Source organism: Acartia tonsa, chromosome 2, assembly GCF_053477335.1.
Source record: "Acartia tonsa isolate MP-2025a chromosome 2, ASM5347733v1, whole genome shotgun sequence".
NCBI classification, from domain to species: domain Eukaryota; kingdom Metazoa; phylum Arthropoda; class Copepoda; order Calanoida; family Acartiidae; genus Acartia; species Acartia tonsa.
This window is the reverse complement of record NC_137261.1, coordinates 39,775,416-39,798,455: the sequence shown is the minus strand read 5'-3', so window position 1 is coordinate 39,798,455 and position 23,040 is coordinate 39,775,416.

Genomic DNA, 23,040 nt, shown 5'->3' with positions numbered 1-23,040 from the left:
ATACATTTAATAACAGCTCTAACTATACATATATATACACCTTTAACAGAAAAAATATGTCCATGATTAGCGTAGCCATAGGAAAATTATAAAATGTGAAAAAAATACTAGATGCACTTCTAGGGGATGAGGTTGTCATCCTCCAATTATCCATTTCTTTTAAATTTGTTCATTGGGCAATATCTCTTTGGAGGGTTTAATTACCAACTTTCCCCAATTATTTATTAACTATCCAGCCCCTTTTAAGAGGGGGCCATATCGGTTCAGCGGTTAGAGAGATTTTTTTGGTACAGAGAGATATCCTGTTACCCTTCATGAGTAATGAGTATTGTGTGTATAAATGTGTTTTTTTTACAAAGGAATGTTAAGTTGTAGAGTAGCTGTGCTCCTAAAAAATGAAGAAAGGGGAGTGGTCTGATCAGTTTTACTACGACGCAGTTTTTTTTTGTTCCGAAGCTGCTCTATAATTCATTTTGTCAGTCCGTAACGCTATGGCAGTAATGTGATTTTCCCGGTTGCTATTAAGTATACACTAAAATATATAAGTTAAAAAGAATTTTAATGTTAGAGGGAGATTTGAAATCTGCATCAAATTTTAAGGATTTTTTAAAAAAATTTGTTTTTTGTACATATAATTCTTTATCTAAAAGCGGAAATACAATTTAAGTTAATTAATTTTGACATCTGTGATTGGTGGATTGAAAATTATCTTCGCTCTGATAGGAGAAGCTTAAGTGTCGCACATCATTCAACCAATTAGAGCGCAGGTAGTTTCCAATCCAGCTATCCTATTGGTCAAAATTTATGAACTTAAATTGTATTTCCACTTTTAGATAAATGATCATACAAAAAACGAATTTTATAAAAAATCCTTAAAATTTGATGCAGATTTCAAATCTCCCTCTAACATCAAAATTCCTTCCAACTTATATATCCTAGTATACAAAGCTAAAATTTTTAGTGAAGATTCGTATGACATAAATTGACATAAAACTTATTTTTAAAGTGTTCGCGATTTTCTTTAAGTTCTTCCATATCTTATCTCTTTCTTTTCTTTGTTATGACATTTAAATATTGTCATCCTTGTTTTACTATAATATTGAACGATACATTATATTTTTTACAAAGTTGTTTTGGGTAATAAAGCTATTCTAGACTCACTTTGACTGTCGGCCCGTCTGTCCGTAAAGCTGTGGGGGAAATGTATATTTTTCGGTGATTTATTAAGATACCCCTCGCCAAATACCAGTATACAACTTACTTGGACCACCAGTTAGTCGCGTCTGTCATGCTTCAAAAACCATTCATTTATTATTATGGGTTTCTGATATACTATCCATAGACGTCCAAGAGTGGGGAAAGTGGTGTTTTCCCCCTAAATATTCGAAACCTCTCATTTATCTCCCCTCAAAAATTTTTAAAAATACATTAAAAACATTTGAACCCCCTTATTTAATCCCCCTCAAAATATAGAGCTTGGAGCTGTTACAATCATTTATATTTATCTCTTTTTTTATGACCACCGAACATTAGCTTTATTACTCACTTTGCTGGTTGGTGTCTCCATAATTTGCTTATGGGTGTTGCCATCCTTGTTTTACATGAATTTAAAACAGAAGATTCTTCATTTAATAATTTAAAGATTAAAATTTAATATTATTTTGTTTGTTGTTTTATTGGGGTTTAAGGTTTTTTTTCTGAAGAGGGGGGGGGGTATTTTTTACCTGAAATCCCCTTGGCTGTTTTATGAGGATGTAGACCCCTGTCAAGGGAGGTGTTGATTTGGGTGGGCACCCCTACAACCCCCTTCATTAGTATAATTAGTTAAACTGTTTTTAACCTATTTTTAAAACGTATATAAAAAATATACTATGACACCAGTAAAATCAGACTGCAGAGCCTAAATTTGAATTAAGTCCCCAATAAACTTTTTTGGGGGGATTTAAATATTAATTTTTACTGTTGCCGTGGTCATGTTGACCCAAGCAAAAGGTCTTTTTTTTATTTGGGTAAAATTCGTAGCGTTTAGAGTGTTTTGCTTCATAAATATTGTATTCTGGTATAGAGTAAAATTAGGCCTTATGATTTTACTATAAAAATTCACTAAAAAGTGAAATCTTTACAATATACCAATGAATTAACATTGACATGTTTGTGTTCGTTCACCTATTTTAAACACATAAAAATTGGCTGTAAAGGGTTAAATTTGATGACAAGATGACATGATGTCAACAAATGTTTATGCAATACAACAAAATTATTTTTGACACATATACAAATATGATATAAAATAAGATTATTCAAACTTATTTTTTTAAAATATTTTTAAAAAGTATGTATCTTTTAGGTGTATAGTTTTCATTCTTTTCATTTAAATCAAATAAAAGTTATTTAACTACATTGTAAATAAGTCACTTTGTGAAAACACTCTTTCGGAAATTATGATTTATTGAAATGAAACAAGAAATCTTATTGGTTTAACTTTAGCATTATGTGTTTTATTGTATTATGTTAAATTTTTTACTTAAATTGATTGTTTTAGAAAAAAATTATTTCCATCGAACAGAGTAGAGTTTTTTTATTATTGTATTGATATAAACTGAATCATATAAAATTGTTCTGTAAGAAACAGTTTAACCCCAAACTAAAAGTTGCTTTTGCTTCCGTCAAAATGATCACAGCAACATATAAAATTAATTTTTAAATCCCCCAAAAAAAGTTTATTGGGGACTTAATTCAAATTTGGGCTCTGCAGTCTGATTCTACTGGTGTCATAGTATATTTTTGATATATGATTAAAAAATAGGTTAAAGACAGTTTAATCACAGACCAATATTGAAAATATGAAAATAAATTATTGTTTTTTAAACCATATTTCTATAAAATAATAAAAAGTTATTTTTATTTATTTCGTATTTCTGAGTAATTTAATTTTGATAGAAATTTGATTTCCCAAATCAATTTCAAAATTGGTCTGTTGGTTTCTTTTCAACAAGGATGACAACATTCATAACAAAGGAACTTTTAATTAATTAAATAATCTCTGTACTTAAATGGCTCTGGCATAAAAAGAAATGGTTTATTTTCCTTTTTGTTAATAACTAGCGGCTTCGCCCCTAGCCTCTATTTTTTCGTATTTTAGATTTAAAATAAAAAAGAAAATTTTTTTTTTTTTTTTGGGGGGGGGGGGTAGTCGACCCCACTATTTTAATTTTAGTTTTAAAAAGAAAAATTTTTTTTTTTGAAGGGGGGGGGGGTATTTTTCATTTTTGGGGGGGTTAGGGGTGTCCCACCCCCCAAGAAAATAGTTATAAACCTTCCCGGGAACTATGAGAAGCTACCCTGTAAAGGAGAACCCGATCGGTTCAGCGGTTAGCGAGATCCTTCGCTACAAACAAACAGACAAACAGACAGACATCGTTCTACTTTGTATTATAGATATAAAGGATAATTTCTTTTATGTTGACCCATGCATGGGATGAACAATAACATTCCCACTGTTTGTTATTAAAATTAATTGAAAATAAAGGGGGCAGGGTCTCCCTAAACCTAACCTGACCTAAAGTGAAAAACTACTCCACAACCTTAATTATTTTAATCTATTTCAATACAAGACGGTGGTGTTCTGTGCTTGACTAGGCACTTTGAGGGAAATCACTAACCAAACTTATTCATCCTTTGTCTGTAATTGTTAAAAAACATATAGATTATTTAATTAATTGCAGAGTTGCTTCGTTATCATGGGACACGTGAATTATTTGTAGTTATATGTTTGTACGTAAAAATAGAAATTTTATCATTGTTTTGCTTCATAATCCCAATTATATCCGTGAGACTTGGGATTGCCACAGCTAAAAAATATACTGCCAGCTTGCAGGGATCTAAAGGGATAAGACAATGGACAATAAATTGATGCTCATCACCGATGTTAATACACAAAATTCTGTAGATTACAATTAGTGGTTGAAACGTTAAGACACTAAACTCAAAAAAGCAACAAATAAAAATTGATTAAAAGCCCTTAAAATTGTTAAGCCAGCGAATAAGAAACCATTGTCCCCCCTCTCTCTGACCAACTTGGAACTTTAACATAAGCATCCTATAAGTAACCCCTGCAGTGTCCTAAGGCTCAGGGGCTACTTAATACCCAATATTAATATTAATACCTTACCTAACCTGACCTGATACAATAATACCCCTCCAAACCTTATTTACAATGGAGGTAAGGGTGTTACAGTCGTAGAGTAAGTTTTCCTAAATTGTCCATTCTCCTTTATCTATTTAAGACTAAAGTTACCCTAACTAAAAAGCTAGCCTATGGAATCTTTTTAAAAAAATCTTAAAATTGATTTGCTGCATTTGTTGCACTTCTCAAAAAGATTGATGACATATTTGTAGTTTCAATAAAGCTGGCTTTAATTCAATTTGTCCTTATTCGTTTGAGGTTTTATTGTTAAAAGATTTTATTAATTTTATGAACTAGCGGCTACGCCCCTAGAACCTCTAACATAAGGTGAAAAGACAACCCCTCATTTTCAATTTAAGTTATAAAAAGGAAAATGATAAAAATTTTATTGGGATTGGGGACATCTTTTATTGGGAGGTTGTAGATACCTTAACTAAAAATTGCTAAAAACCTTCCCTGGACCTATAAGAAGCTCCATTGAAAAGGAGAACCGTATCGGTTCAACGGTAAGCGAGATCCTTTGCTACAGACAAAAGAAAATTACTACTTTTTATAATAGGATTATCCTGTAATATAAAGTAGTAAGCTCAGTGTTTGTGTTATGTATGTGCAAACTAGCATACAGATCTATCTCACAAACTGCTTTAGTATTTTCAGGGAACTTCAGTATTGGTCCATGACAGGGTTCAGACTATCTAACAGTGAGTGGGTATTGGGAGGGATGTGTGACCCTCCCCAAAAGATATGGTCCAAAAGAAAAAAATTACCACCCTTAAAAAATTTCTTTTTTTTCAAACATTTACTAAATGTAGAGTATATATAACGAAAGAGTTGGAGGCAAAATATTATTTTATGTATGTATTATACCTCTGTACACTTTAAATTTTGGTCACACTAAAATTGTTTAAAATGATTCCCACTGCTGGCAATAATAAAAATAGTAGGGTTAATGCCTTGGCTTTTAAATAGGGACAAGTAATTACCATGCACTATTAGGACTTTCAAACAAAGGTCACACATTGGTTGTATGTTACTTTACCTTTTTTCAATGTTTGAAAGAAAAGGAGATATTGCTCCCATCAGTTATCCTTGTTTGTTGAACCTGACGTTTCAGTGTCGCGAACTTCAGCCTCGCTGCAAATAAGTTTTTTCACTCTTGTTTTTAGAAATTACAGTGTGACTGAGAAAAGGCAGTGGTTATTAGTGTCACGTGTTATCAAGACTACTCACCAATTTAAGATTGTTTAGTGGTTAGATAGGGTTACAGTTTTTTTCTTCAAGTACTATGTTCTTTAATATTGAAGTACTTATTATGTCAACATATTCTATAAAATTTCGTAGACTAGCCTAAGGGTTAGGGTTAACTAACGACAATGTAAGACATAATTAAACCTAGGTTATCCCAGAAATGTGACTGGATTTGGCATAATATAAATTACAAATATAAATATGTATATGCAAAGCAAAAAAAAAGATTTTTAAGGCGAAGCTTTTCTATAATTAGAGTTTTTCCTTCCATACGTCTTGAACGGTTAGCTCTTTTGTTATTTTAGACATGTAAGAATTGTCCTACGGTTTTAAAACTTTTGGATGATGATTACTGTAACGGTTAGGCACGATTTAGAAAGTCTAGCAACTCAATAAACGTTACCAGAAAGTCCGTATGTCCATTAAAAGCAAGCTGATTTAAACTTTTTTGAAAAGAATTCTATTTATGGTGTAATTCATCTGAATTTTAGAACAACAAGGTACAATGTTTTAGGAAAGCATCTCTAAATGTCCTAAAACAGAATTCTGTATTTACGCAATTTTGCAGCACTCTGCTCTTTATACTCGTTTGTTCTACCGTTTTATTTAATATGTTCAACTCAAGAATAAAGTTGAAAACCATCCCAGGACCAATAGGTATATTTTCTGAAAAGTAGGGCCTGATCAGATCAGCAGTTGCCTAGATCTTTAACTTCAGACGAACAGTAGACATACATACTACTGCTTTGGATTATTGCTAATTTATGAATTTTTATTTAACAAATGGTTAATTGTAGAAAAGGTACGCTACTTAAAAGTTGAGGCTATTAAGTACTATGTATCCTGTAGGCCTATAAGGCCTGTATACAAAGGGCACAAACATGCACACACACACATACACACGTTCATGCACACACACACATACACACATTCATGCACACACACATACACACGTTCGATCAAGTGCATGAGATAAATTGGTAAATTGATAAATCCAACAACTACTTTACTAATTTGGGACAATAAACCATTTTATCCTTGTGAAAAAGTAACAGGTTATCTATAAATATAAAAAAGCGTAGTGTGATGGTACCTTTACGATAGATTCATCCCTGGAAAAAATTACACCTTTAAAAATTTACTTTTATTTTTAAAAATTAAAATCGATAATGGAAGTTTAATATATTGAATCCCACTCATTACTAGGATAGTGGCAATCCTTTCCTTATATAAAAGGATGTCTATCTGTCTATTGGTGCCGATATAATTCTACTTTACACTGTAGCTTCTTATAGGTAATTGGAAGGTTTAAGGGGAGGGTACCTCAACCCACTTAAGAGAAATCGTCCAATGATAAAAACACAATCCCTAAAAAAATGACGTAGTATTTTGTATTTAAAAGTAAATGTCTTGTTTGGTAATAAAAATTTCTTTTCTAGGCCCTACATCATGCACATGCCTTCCCCTTTCATAGGCCTATCATCCCTCTCTCTTTTTACTATTTTTTATATGCCAAAGCTATTCTTTAAACTTTTGTATAGATTTTAAGTTTTAAAAAAGTTTTAAAGATTTATAAAATATGATTGACTTATTTAATTAAAATTCTGCTTTTCGTACTTTTTCATTATTAGGATGAAAGTTATTGTAAGAATTTCGCTAACCGCTGAACCGATATGGACCTTCTATGAATTAAAGCTTCTTATAGATCCTTGGAAATCGCACTCAAAATACCCCCTCTCAAAATTTTTTGACATTTTTCTTCTTAAAACTTAAAATTGAAAGTAAACTTCTCCCTAGAGGACTTTAGGGGCCGGGCGTAGCCGCTCGTGTACAAGTATCTAATTATATGGAATGAATATGTTGAACGATAACGAATTTTTGGGTATAGTCCCTTTCGTGACAACGCCTCTTAGGGGGTGTTTTGTCGTATTTTCTCCTATTTCTAGCTCCTTCGGAGGGCTCTAACCCTGAGAGGCCAATTACCTAACCCAGCAGGGCAATCACCTAACCTAATATAATCTAACCTAAAATAAACTATTAAAAGCTGCTGTGAAAATACGAAGAAAAGCTCCTTCGAATGGGACTATACACGGCCGTTACTTATCTTCGTTCTTGTTACCTAATTTCTCTTTCTATTTCTTTCTCTCACCCTAGCACTCTCTCTATCTATCTATCTATCTATCTATTTATCTATCTATCTATCTATCTATCTATCTGACTATCTATCTATCTATCTATCTATCTATCTATCTATCTATCTATCTATCTATCTATCTATCTATCTATCTATCTATCTATCTATCTATCTATCTATCTATCTATCTATCTATCTATCTATCTATCTATCTATCTATCTATCTATCTATCTATCTATCTATCTATCTATCTATCTATCTATCTATCTATCTATCTATCTATCTATCTATCTATCTATCTATCTATCTATCTATCTATCTATCTATCTATCTATCTATCTATCTATCTATCTATCTATCTATCTATCTATCTATCTATCTATCTATCTATCTATCTATCTATCTATCTATCTATCTATCTATCTATCTATCTATCTATCTATCTATCTATCTATCTCTCTCTCTCTCTCTCTCTCTCTCTCTCTCTCTCTCTCTCTCTCTCTCTCTCTCTCTCTCTCTCTCTCTCTCTCTCTCTCTCTCTCTCTCTCTCTCTCTCTCTCTCTCTCTCTCTCTCTCTCTCTCTCTCTCTCTCTCTCTCTCTCTCTCTCTCTCTCTATGTAAAATTTCTCCCTCTTTCTTTTCGAAATTTCCTAAATGTCAAGACTCGCCTGAGGGCATGATATAGGCCCCTCAACAAGGAACTATTTGTTAGGGGGTTTGGTTTGGGGGCCGGTTTCATCCTACTATGAAATAATACATTGAAATTTTGAATTCAAAAATAATTTAAAGAATTTCTATCAAATTGCGTGCATATACAATAATATCATTAGAATAACGTTTTGTCGTTAATATATCAGTCATAACAACTTTTACCCAATGCCAAATAGTCAACATGAATATTTTAGAGGAGGGTACCACGACCCTCTCAAAAAAATACTCTTAAAAAAATGAACAACCCAACAAAATTTTTAGAAAATAGCCTGAAACTATCCCAGGAACTAAGTGAAGCTTTCAAAAAAAAGTTATTGAAATCTTTAACTTCAGACAATAAGACCTTAATCTATGATAGTATAATTGTGAAACCGTCAGGCTAATTAATGCAGCCTATATTTGAAAGTCGTACCAAATATCACTGTGAAAAAAAAAACTGTCTAGTGTATATACATATATGTGCAGGGATTTAAAGATGTAATAAGCTAGCTAGGCAATATTTTGCGTTTGAAGATAAATTGATGAAAACCCCTTATAACTTCTTCTGTAGATTAAAATTATTGAAGGAAAAGTTTGGACACTGATAGTTTTTTTTTCTAACCAATTAACCCTACGAATGATAGAACGTGTTTATCAAACTTTATGAACAGTAAAATTAAATATCCAATGCCTATATCCTTCCTGATTTGCGCTGATATTTTACATAGTATAGGGTGTAGTTATTGGTGCTTTTAGGAAAAGGCAAATATAAATATATATAGTAGCGGCTACGCCCCTAGAGGCCTTTTGTGGCACTTTAAATGTTTGGTGTTTAAAAAAAATAATAAGATACCTTGCAATGTTGCGAAGGAGTCTCTATCAAATTGCTACGATACTTTGCAATGTTGCGTAGGAGTCTCTATTCGAGGAAAAAATTATTTCGATTTATTGTGATTTCTTTTGGGAGGGTGGTGGTACCCTCCCCCAAAATAGTTATAAACCTTCCCGGGACCTATGAGAAACTACCCTGTTAAGGAGAACCTGATCGGTTCAGAGGTTAGCAAGATCCTTTGGTACAAACACACAGACAAATAGACATTAAGTGTAGTCAATATTCTCTAAAATGACTATAACATTTGGAAAAATAGTGCAGCTATTACCTTTTATGATACAAATAAGGATTTTAATTGTCAATTATCTGAAAAGTTTATATCCTCGATATGAAATTTATTTAAAATTTTATAACTCTGCGAACCCAAAATCTTCATGCGGTTTTTAATATCTTTGTTATGATTCAATCCACGCATATAAGGATTGCTTTAATCGTTTTCCAGGTCCCATAACTGTGCTGCTAGACCTTTATTTTTTTTAAATCGGTTCAGAAATAAAGATTTTAGAAGCTATAATATTAGAATATTAGTTGTTTGATCCTTATCCTATTGGGGAGTCTGATGGAGGTCAGGAACAAAGCCTAAAACCAACCCTAAGACATTTATAAACCTTCCCTTAAAAGTGTAACCAAATTGGAACAGTATTAGCAAGCTGTTTTTGTTATCAGCCGGCCGGAAATCGGCCGATTTCGGCCGGATTCGACCGATTTCGGCCGAATTCGACCGATTAAAATAATCGGCCCACATTTTTTTCATATTAAGTTAAAAAATATCGTAGTCGGCTATTCCTTGGCCGATTTAGTCGTCCAAGGTGTCAAAAAAATAGTCCTGGTCGTAATAAATTCAAATCCGTTGACCAATCAAAAATCAGTCCAGTGGTTGTCGCGCAACGATGATTTTAAAGTTGTAGACATGATAATAATTGCATAAAATAGAAGTAAAGTTTAAAAATACCGTAGCCGGCTATTCCTTGGCCGATTTAGTCGTCCAAGGTGGCAAACAAATAGTCCTGGTCGTCCAGTGGTTGTCACGTAATGATGATTTTAAAGTTGTAGACATGATAATAATTGCATAAAATAGAAGTAAAGTTTAAAATACCGTATTTGGCTATTCCTTGGCTGATTTAGTCGTCCAAGGTGGCAAAAAAATAGTCCTGGTCGTAATAAATTCAAATCCGTTGACCAATCTAAAATCGGTCCAGTGGTTGTCTCGTAACGATGATTTTAAAGTTGTTATAAATGCTGCACATATTATAAATATAATAATGTCGTCTTCGAAATGAAAATTTTAATCTAGCAAATTTTTGAACTTCTTTTGTGATTAATACGGATATTTTACCATAAAATTACTTTTTCATAAACTAATTATTATTTAACTACCTTTTTTAAAGTAGCTGCACTAATTTTCCACCAAAAAAAAATTATTGACTGCACTTAATAGACATCCTGTAACTTTAGTATAAGGATGTATATAGAAATACGACAATTAGGTACAACCTTTTAAGCAATGCCTCTATATGATATAAAAATATGGCCATATTAAGCGTTCTGTATTTAATTAATTTTTGGATAGATTTAAACATGCTTGAATATTGCATCGTTGTTTCACTATATTGTAAACTAGCGGCTTCGCCCCTAGCCTCTAGGGGCTTTGCCCCAAGAGGTGATAAAAAAATTAAGGCAAAATTTGTTAAAGGACCAAGGAAATCTTAAAAAAAAAAAAAAAAAAAAAAAAATGGTTCGGTTCAGTGGTTACTGAGATCTTAAGGGACAGACAGACATCGTTCTACTTTGTATTATAGATATTCGTTTGTCTGACTGACATAGTCCATTTTTTTATAGGAGATCGTATTTTCTTATATTCTACAGTAAATTGCCTAAAACCTGTCAAAACAGATCAATCGATATCGTTTTAGTGATCTTTAGTAAAGACAAAAAAACAGCTAAACGTTTTAAATTATATGAAAATGTTTATTCTTAATAGATTTTCTTATTGCTAAGGGGAAAACGTTCCAATGTAGAAAGCTAAGAAAACAAAGACTTGTCACTCAGGGAGGCAGCAAATATAGGCCCGTAGAAAAATTATTTTTTTATTAATAATGGGGGGGGGGCCGGGGGGGGAGTGAGGGGGGGATGGGATAAATATTGTTTTATCACCTCTCTTAGTTTTGCGTTCTTGTATTGATTTATATTTCTGAAATCTATAATACGATGCTTGTCTGTCCGTCCGTCTAAATCTCAGAAACTGTTTAATTGATTTGACCCTTTCAAACCTTTTTCTTGGGTGAATGTACACTCGCTGAATTAAAAATGATCCATAAAAAATGAAATAAAAAGAAATGTGGGAAGCCGCAGAGGCTAGGGGGGAAGCAAGAAGTATCCTTAAATATAGCAAAAAAATAGATGTTTAAGTAGAAAAGCATTTCTAGATATTTAATAAACAAGGATGACAACATATCCAAATACGAAGCAGATATTCAATGCCCTATTTATTAAAAACCAATGACAAGTTATTTCAGAAGCATATTTCATAAAAAAGCCGGGTAACATTTTAAGTGGGCTAATTTTAAATCCAGTTTCAATTATCTCGGGAGGGTATTTTATCAATATACACGACCTATTAGAAACTTTACTGTAAAGGAGAGCAATATCGTTGCAGTGGTTAGTAAAAAATTTTTTTTTACAACACAGACAAAATATTTTATTAAGTAGGAAGAAGAGGGAAGTATTAGTTATTTATCGCATCGTATTATAGACAGCTTTCCCCGGATATTAAAATGAAAAATTAAAAGATTAAAACTTGTTTTGTTAGACCCGAGTTGTCGAAGGCCCAGGCTAACAAAACTGGTATTAATTTCATGATTTCATTTTATTATTCTTATAAATTTGTCTCTAATACGATGCTAAACCTGATTTTTGTTAATGAGAACCGGTTCTAATCCTGCGGATATTAACGGTTTCGAACCCATACTAGAAAACAATTTCCTTTGTTCTCTTTAATAATTCTTGTATTCATTCAAGCAGGAAAAATTATAAAATCATCAATATTTAGATTTATTTATGATAAAAAAAATTAATCACACCGAAAAGTATTTTTGAACGTTAAAATTTCATAAAAAATTTTAGTTATACTATTAGACTAATATATAAACTGGCTGTATAATTATATGCTTCCTGAAATCTACACCACCACCTGAAATCTACACCACCACCTAAAATCTACACCACCACCTGAAATCTACACCAACACCTGAAATCTACACCAACACCTGCAACTTACATTAGCTTCAAATTGCATCATTATTCCAAAAATTTAAATGAATAGGATAATTATTAGGTCATACAAAAAGTTGTTATCAAAAAAATAAAAATGGACATACGGACTTTCTGGAAACGATCATAGAGTTTGCTACGCTTTCCAACTTGTACCCAACTGGTACAGGAATCATCATCAAACATTTTAAATCGATAGAACAATTCCAACATTAACAAAAAAAAGCTAATCTTGATTATATAAATGCTTCGCTTTTAAAAATAATGCAAAAGAAAATGAAAGTAATGAAAACTTGGCCCTAAAACTTTAGTTTGGCCTATAAGTATACAAGGCTCTACCATGCGTGTACTGGGTCATTAATAAAAAGAGTATTTTTTCTTGATTTTAAACGAATGAATATCTGTCTGAACGCAAATGATTTCATAGGATATTTTAGTAGGTTTTTGGCTATTTTGTTGGATAAACTGACCTGATAACAAAAAAGAAGCTCCCCTGGAAAACTAAATGGAACCTAAAACTTTTGAACTTATAGAAGCGAAGCGTTTCTATAAGTAGGGTCTATACGTCCGTCCGTAAGTACCGCAAATATCTTACTTAATCATTATTTTGGTATGTTAGAACTGTACGTCAATGTAAAACATGCTGATCTTTTACTTTTTTAAAAACAATTTTTTGCTTTTGCATGGTAGATTAATATCATACATCTGAATTTTGGAACAATGATATTTAGGTTCAAAAGGTACAATATTTTTGAAAAACTCAAAGTATTTAAGAAAAATAAATTTCTATCTGACACCCTGTTTTAATATATGACCAAGGCCTTATCTCAGTGTGCAATATGGAATCAATAGATGTATACGGTCATGGACTATCTTTATAAAGTTGGAAAATTTTAAAATATGCATTAGAATTTTTTATTCACAGAGAAAAAATTTGATCTTTTTTCCTTAAATATCATCACTAATAAGTCTTTTTTGATATTTTCCTTTTACATTTTTTTGTATGCGTAAATTTATTCATTTTACTTCATTTTTAAAATTATCCTTGAAGGGGTGGAGAGAATCATTTTATTTTTTGGGGTAAAGCAGTTTTTGGGGTAGATTTTTTCTTTGAAAAAAAAATGAAAGTTGAAATGAATAACTTTCATTCTTAGTAGCGGTTGTTGCTATGGAAAATTTGAGGGCGAACTTTTAAAACAAATATGAAAACATCCATAAAAGCGAAGCTCAACAAATCAAAAACAACCAGGGCAAATTACCATTAACAATTGCACTTAAATACTTAATTTTGATGTAAATTTGTTGCATACCTTATTGTTACTCGAATCATCATGTAAGGTTTTAAATCTATAGTACAACTCAAACGAACCCTAAATTTAGAAAATCTTTGCTTTTAAAATATCGGTGCATGGAGAAAGTTATAATTATCCCAATTCTTACAAATTAAATATCTAATTTCTATGGATGCTTCGCCCCTAGCTTATAAGTTTTAAATGTCTAAAGCTTTTTTTACTTTCCAGAAAAGCACAACGCAATCAGACTCTTCATTTACGATTTCAGTTTTGAAAAAAAAGTTTTTTAAAAATTTCCATTTTCGAAGAGATCGGAGGTACCCTTACCCAAAATAGTTTTGAACCTTCCCCGGACATATAAGAAGCAACACTGTATAGGAAAACCATATCAGTATAGGGTTTAGCAAGATCCTAAGCCACAGACAGGTAGACATCCTGTTACTTTTATATAAGAATAGTTATTTCTCGTATCGTATTATAAACGGCTTTCCGCGGATATAGAATGTACAATTATAAGATTAAAACTAGTTTTTTTAGCCCTGTGGTGCCGAAGGCACCGGCTAAAAAAACTAGTTTTAATCTTATGATTGTACATTTCTATATTCGTAGAAAACTGGATATAATACGATGCTAGACATAGTTTTTTCGTATTCATGAGAACCGGTTCCTATAAAATGTTTAGATACCATAAATGTGTATGAGATACAAATTTATTAAAAAAAACATAAAATACGTTTAAAATCCCATTGTTAAGATATGAGGGTTAAGAAAAATAAGTTTTTACCATTAGAAAGTTATAAAAACAAGGATGACAACATCCATAAAAGCGAAGCTCTGAAACGATATGACAGACGAACATTAACTTTTGTTGAGTGTCAGAACTGAATATACAAAATATGAAAATATAAGGTTTGACAAATTATACGTAAATTTGTTGCAAAACTTCTTAAATACAGAATTCTGTTTAAGGGCATACTGACATTTTAATACTTGATTATAGAGATGCTTCGCTCATAATATTGTACCTTGTTGTAATAGGAATCAGTAATCAAAAAATCAGACTAATCGGATGATTTATCACATAAAAAAATGTTATTAAAAAAGTAAAAAATCAACATGTTTAAAATGGACATACGGACATTCTGGTAACTATTATAGAGTTGCTACGCTGTCTAAATCGTACCTAACTACTACAGGAATCATTATGCAAAGTTTGAAATCGATAGGACAATTCTAACATGCCTAAATTAACGAATAAAAGCTAACTATCTCGGACGGACGGACGTACGGACGTACGGACGGACGGACGGACCGACCCTAATTATAGAAAAGCTTCGCTTTTAAAAATAGGCAATTAATGTAAACTGCAGGGGTCATTTTAAACTTGGCCTGCTGCAATCCAGAGATAATTATTCTAAAATTAATTGAAGTCATTTTGAAAAAAAAACATTCTAATAAAGAGTAGATATTGGACTGTAAATTTTACTTTCTTTCATTCGCTAGCTTAAAAAATTAGCTTACTTTCATCAGATTTTAATTGGTTAGTTGAAACTATAAATGTCTAAACTTTAAAACCAATAACTTTAATCTATAGGAGGGGTAATTTTGAGAAGCATTTATTTATACACATTTTAAATCTGTCAAAAATGTATTTAATAAAAATATCTCTTCTTAAATGAAGAAAGAAACTATTGTATATATAAATATATACAGGCCTTATTTAGGCCTTGACTTGACTTCAAGTAGGGTTATGCTTTAAAATATCTTTTGTTAAAATAAATTGCAAGAGATAAATTCTACTCTCACTTTTCAAAGACTTCACAGTTAGAAATTGATCTAAACCTATGTTAAGATGTTTCACTGAATGTAAGGATATTGATAACCACTGGACCTATATAGCTCACCATTATAGTGGGACTTTTTGTAGAGTGAGGGTCTCTCCCAGCTAGCTGTAACCAACAACTCAATTCATGCAAAAAATAAATTTTTAGTTTCAGCTAATTTTTTTCCGTGATTTTTAGGGAGGGCAACGCTTGGTAGTAAGGACGACTTTTTTATCTGCCCCCAAAATATCATTTTAGATTTATTTCGCTGCTAGTTGACTATACCTAATTTGTGGGTTCCTCCAGTCCCACATGAGAATCGCTCCTAAAAAAACACTTAAGGGGTAGTTTCACGAAAGGCATTTGAACTTAATTTAAACTACATTTATATGGCATATATTTGAAAGAATTTCAATTTTCTACGATGTAGTTTTTAAAATATCAAGACTTGAAAATCGTCGTTTTAAATTGCATATATCACAAAAAGACGATTTTCAAGTCTTGATATTTTCAAAACTACGTGGTAGAAAATTGAAATTCTTTCAAATATATGCCATATAAATATAGTTTAACCCATTAACTAGTAAAAAATATGCGGTTCACTAAATTAAGTTCAAATACATTTCGTGGAACTACCCCTTTTATTTTTTTTTTTTGTAAAGTTAAGGATTGACAAATTGTCCCCTTTTCCTTCAAGTACCCCTAGAGGCGCGGCGTATCTGTTAGTATTATATTAGATAAAGTTTAAGATAGAACAAAAAATAAAACAATAAACAATTGTTTAGTTTTTTAAATATTTAACTTCTCAAAAGATTATAGACATACAATAATTCAATATTAATTTTTGATAAAAAGAATATACGTACAAATGCCTTTAAAGTATATTAGGTATAACTTAATTTTCAAAATAGTTCTTTTTTAAGAAATTACAAAAAAATTAGAGACATCTAGCAGCAAAAAATCAAACTACATAACCAACATATTTGGAAAAGTTAACTATTGTACAGTAAGAGTTTGTGTATACGTCCGCAACAACTAGCTATGCTAGTAAGGTTAGGCGTGTTATCATTGCCCTATCTATTTCAAACATACAAGGGTGATTTCTGAAACAATAGGGACTATATTATCATTACTCTATTATCATTACAAGAAAGTCGGTAGGTGGGTTAAAATTTTTTGATTTTTTGGACAACTACTTTTTGTATGATATAATCATCTTATTAATTACTAGCGGCTTCGCCCCTAGCCTCTAGGGGCTTTGCCCCAAGAGGTTTGATCAAACCAATTTTTCGTAATTTAGATTTTAAAAATAAATCTAAAAAAAATTTCTTTTGGGGGGGAAATTTTTTTTATGGGGGGGGGGGGGGGGGAAGTCGACCCCACTATTTTAATTTTAATTTTAAAAAGAATTTTTTCATTTTTTGGGAGGTTGGGGGTGTTCCACCCCGCAAGAAAAAAGTTATAAACCTTCCTGGGACCTATGAGAAGCTACCGTGTAAAGGAGAACCCGATCGGTTCAGCGGTTAGCGAGATCCTTCGCTACAAACAAACAAACAGACACACAGACAAACAAACAGACAGACATCGTTCTACTTTGTATTATAGATAATTATATGATTCCTAGTACAATTAAGCACAATAGTATAAGCGAAGCATCTCTATAGTATTAGCATTTGTTATATAAGTATGTCCAAATTAAACAATCTGGTCTAAGCTTCGAAGTATTTTTTTAAGTATTTGAAATAATTTTCAGTGTTAAAATTAATCTGACCCCGCCCCCCCCCCTCCCCCTATTCCTTTCTGTAAAATCTTACTTGAAAATTTTAATTTAACTCTGTTAGAGCAAAAACTATTAATGGTTTATCTCATACTCATAAGTCTATTTAACCAATACACGGATCTTAGTAATTAGAAATGGTGGTTAAAAGAGTCTCAGATACTTCAAGTGAAATAGATTGATAGAAAAAGTTAGTAATCAATTTATTACCCTAGATGTTCAATTAAACACAATAAGATATTTAAATAGTCACAAATCATTTAATCAATAGATATATGTGCAGATAATTATCTGCCTCCCTTTTCCAATTACCTTTTTCGTCTGCTAGCAAATTATTTTCTACTAATGTTAATTTTCCCGGCACTATTGGTTAATTTTCAAAACCAAATTGATAGTCGGCACAAGGTTCTTGTAATGGGGACATACATTTATTTTAACCCTTCCCCCACTAGTGTCTTACTCAAGTATTAAATCTCATAATACGAGCAAACTTCAACTTTGTATAGCTGACTTTTATTGAATAAAAGGGGAAAAATAACTGCACACTTTCTAACCAATAATATAGTCGGATTGTTCCTAAACTGTGTTCCTTTTGGTCCATTTGAGGAATTTATCATCTTTACTTTCTACATTTATTACTATAGTGTATGAAAGAGGGAGAGTAATGTAGAGAGAAAGTGGGGAGAGAGAAAAGTTGAAAGTCAGACCGAGAAAGTTAAAAATGCATTTAAACAAAGATTAACTTTATAAAGAACTAATTGCTTAAGTATGTTTATTAAGATGTCAAAGTCTCTGGGCCGATTTTGCCACTGTTTTTACGTATACTTACTGTAAAGCTTCCCTAAAAAGAAGAACCCAATTATTTTTACTGTTTGCTAGATCTTAATGAAAAATAGATCTTATAAATTGATACACAAAATTATTCCTTATGGAGATTGCAAATAGTGGTTGAAAGGTTTGGACACTCAACTAAATGAACCAACCATTCAAAATTAAATATAAGTCCCCAAGGTTGTTAAGCCAACGAATAAGAAAACGTTATTATAAAATTTTGGGGACTAGTGTAATAAACAGCCCTATGTCCCCTCCCTCCCTTGAAATCGGTAACGATGTCTACTCTTTAAACAATTAATTTTGTCTCTATACGTCTCTAATCAAAATTGATGCTTATCTATAAAACATTTTGACTAAATAGTAAGCTTATAATCTATTATTATAGTCTAACCAAAAGTATACAGCAATCGATGTATTGGTACTTAAATGTTGCACCAGATTTTTTATGTACTCTAATAAAGTGATGCTCGCAGCTGGCTAAGATAACGATACCCCATACCCTCTCCTCAAACTGGATGAACGAACCCTCTATTAATATTTTATACCCCCCCCCCCCTACCATAAAATAAAAGATTACCCGTCTGTGGATACTGGACACTGTACGGATGAAAAACTTATTGGATTGCGGATGCCAATACAGTAATCAATTATTAGGCATAACAGTTTTTTTTAAATTTTTTTAAAATCGTAATAAGTGATTTTGGGTATATTTAAAAGAAATTTTTGTCTTCGCTTATTTATCCTTTTTACATACTGAAGATGAGTCGAACAGATTATCTCGTGCTGTAGATCAGCTTTGCTTCAAAAATGAAAAAGGGAGAGGTCATTTTCTAGTAAATCCCGTAAAGGTGTGTGTTATAAGGCCTAAAAATAGTAGTAGAACGATAAGGTGCTCTAGATATATGTATTCCCTATTGAATAGAACAATAGGGAAATTTTTTTTTTTTTTGATAATCGTACCTGGATTATCTAAAAAAAAATATTAAATTTCTATCAAACGCTTTGTTTGGCTCAAACTGACAAAAATTAAAAAAAAATATAATTATAATAATAATGTTTTCTATAGGTACACGGTAAAGGTTAAGAACAATCTATACCATTAAACAAAGGAAGAAGTCATTCTTTACAGGTTGATTTATTATAATTATATTTTTTTTATTTGTGTCAGTTTGAGCCAAACAAAGCGTTTGATAGAAATTTCAAGATATTCCAGGTACGGTTATCAAAAAAAAAAAAAAAAATTTCTTCCCTATTGTTCTATTCAATAGGAAATACAAATATATAGAGCACCTTATCGTTCTACTACTATTTTTAGGCCTTATAACACACACCTTTACGGGATTTACTAGAAAATGACCTCTCCCTTGGTTAAAATGTGTACAGTACACGGCGTAGTTGCTAGTATATTATGAAAAGTGCCCTAAGACCTTTTGCTTTGATTCTAAAAAAACTTTAACCTAAAGCCACTTCTTAATAAATACCATAGCATGAATTTATAAACTATAGGTTTAATAATATTATTTCTCGTATTCATTCGAATCCGGTGGATAAGAACCGGTTCTCATCTATACGAAAAAACTATGTCTAGTATCGTATTATATCCAGCTTTCTACGAATATAAAAATGTACAATTATAAGATTAAATATTATTTCTCGTATTCATTGGAATCCGGTGGATAAGAACCGGTTCTCATCCATAAGAAAAAAAACTATGTCTAGCATTGTATTATATCCAGCTGTCTACGAATATAAAAATGTAAAGATTAAATATTATTTCTCGTATTCATAAGATTAAAACCAGTTTTTTTAGCCCCGAGGTGTACATTCTATATCCGAGGAAAGCTGTTTATAATACGATGCGAGAAATAACTATTGTTGCTTTTTTCTGTCATTATAAATAAACTTAGAAATTTATCTTATTAGTCTTATTACTTTCATTTTAAATGTTAAAATTTGAAGCAGGGATCTAAAGGGACAAGACAATTGCCGATAAATTGATGTACATCCCAAATGATGATACACAAAATTGAGTCGTTGACACTTAACTCAATGAACCAACCTATCAAAATTTATTATTCAAAGTCCCCAAGGTTGTCAAGCCAACGAATAAGAAAAAAATATTATAAGACTTGGGTACTAGTGTAATAAAAAGCCTAATGTCCCCACCCTCCCTGAATTTGAAGATATAAAAAAATCAATCTCTTAACAATTCTAAAATTAATATTCAATGTAAAAGGGGGAAGGGAAAAGTATTTTTGAAGTAGAAAAATTACCAGGTTTTATAAAAATATCTTGTAATAGTCAGTATTTAAGATTTATTCAAAAATAAAACTTCTACAAATAATTGACATGATATCAACATGTATCCGATATTCATATCCACATTATGGACAATCTTAAGTATTAACTATTAAAATCACATGTTCATTTACCATATTACTAGTTGCTTCTTCCCTAGCTTCTACAGGAAAATAGGGTAGGTCAGGAAAATAGCATAAAACCACATAATTAGATTTACGAATCTTCCCTGAAATGTACAACACATACAGAGCAGATATTTCAGAAATCTCAAACTTCAGACAAAAAAACCTTATTGCTTTGTATTTTGTATAGGATTAATTTTCTTTATAGACTTGCAAATACAAAGTCTTGTCAAAAAAAGAAATGATCTGTTTCTAAAATAATTGAATAAAAGCACAATAATTGTATGACCGGTGACTAACTCTTTAATGAGATGTAATTTTAAATCTAAGAATGATTTCAGAACTTATTATAGAATTTAATTTGGGTGTGGTTGCTTCTCATTATACTTCATTCTTATCCAGTGAGGTGGATCTTACTTTTATTTGAGAACTTTAAGAATCTGTATAATAGATAATTCTGTATGGTAATATCTCGTAAACGGATATTAGATTTGATTTTTATTAGTTTATGAAAGAATTCGAGGGGGGTATCACCCCCCCCCCCCTTGAAGTGTAGCTTTAGTAGATCCCCATCCCATTTAATAAAACTATATGAATAAAAAAAAATAGATAAAACCAAAATCGATATTGTGGTTAGCGAGATCTTCATGGACAGACAAAAGACTTTACACCTTTAACACCAGAAAAAATAACAAAAAACCTCATCGGACCAATTGACATCGTTCTAAATTGTATCATACATAAGATGTTATACAAAATTAGATTTAAATATAATGTATAATAGATTCGAATCTCTGAAATAATCAGAAAGATGAAAAGAAGGAAGGGTGCCAAAAAAGAGTGTTTGCATTTTAGAGAGGGTCAATATTTTAGACGGAGATGGCAAAACAAGTTTTCTTTGAATTTATAGTATATTACATACAAAAATATATAAAATTTGCTTTAAAAAAAGTTGTTTGATTACAAAAATTTAAGAATAATTACATCAGACATCTAAATGGATATAGGATATAAGTGGATATTATGACATTGAAAATTTTTTCGTCCTTTTAACTTGCTAATATAGACCTCACTTATTGGTCAGTTGTTTTATCCAGTAGGAGGGGGGGGGGGATGGCGTAAAGAGGGTAGAAGGGAGCTCTCGTTATTTTATCCTGCTGCAAGCATCCCTTAATGAGAGTACATGAAAAATAAAATCTGGTGCAACCTCCAGGTAATAATATATCGAGTGACATCTCATTTTCATAAGGATATGTTTAAGTTTTTATTTTTATTGTTTTTTTCTTAGATTTCAAACCCTTCTTATCCCGGAGAAATTTGTGTTGAGGCTTCATTAATTTTAACCGTCAGATTTTGCATCTACAACAAATACAAAATTTATGCATACAAGTTGGGATAAACATTTTTTATTAAGTTTTATATATTTAGAAGACAATTTATAATTCATTTTGTCTGTTTGTCCTACAAGAATTTTAAAGTCTTAACAATAAAGCAGCAAAGAAAACAATATTTTCCATATAGAAATCCCATTTTCTCCCCCGCCTAATAAGAGGACTGACACAAAAAGCAAGATATAGAAAAAATAGTCATTGAAATATACAGTGTGTTTTTTTATGAGAACTTTTTTGAAAGCAAATTTACCCCAGTTATAGTTATCAGAATGTAATGATTAATGGCTTATTTTCTTCGTTTTTTAATGCAATTAATAGAACACCAAAAAAATATTTCAGTTTTTATCTAAAAAGTACAGTAAAATCTAAAATTCAAAACTTAGGTGTCAACATCTAAAAATTGTTTTAGCGCATTTTTCTTATGCCTAAATCTTCTACCCTTATTATGATTATCTAAAGAAAAGACCAGACTTTTCTTGATAAGTTTTGAAATTGTAAATTGATTATGATAGTTTATATAATGTCTGGTCTGTGTTTGTTTGTTAATCTTATCTCATCATAATTCTATTTTAGATTTGTTGAGAAATTCATTAACTAATAAATTAATTTACAATCCCCAATAAACTAGCCTATTAAACACTTGAAGTTGCTTATCTAGCATTTAGGGTATGGAGGGGGCAGTAAAATAGCAAAAAACCATCCCAGGAGGGGGGGTTGTAGGTTCGATTTCTCTGGGGAGGGTGGTGGTAACCTGCCCCAAAATAGTTATAAACCTTCCCGGGACCTATGAGAAGCTACCCTGTTAAGGAGAATCCGATCGGTTCAGCGGTCAGCAAGATACTTCGGTACAAACAAACAGACAGATACACATCCTGTTACTTTATTATAAGGACTAGCTGCTGCTGAGATGGACAACAACCTGCCAGATGGTTCATCCTGCACCGTGTATCAAGGATCTGCTGAGCTGTACCAGGAGGGTTCTACCGAGCTGGGGTGGTTAACAGTTAGATACCAGACAGAAAGTTGTTCCTGGCCCTCCATTTTGGGGGTTAGACGTAGTCCTGACAAGTCTACTCTTT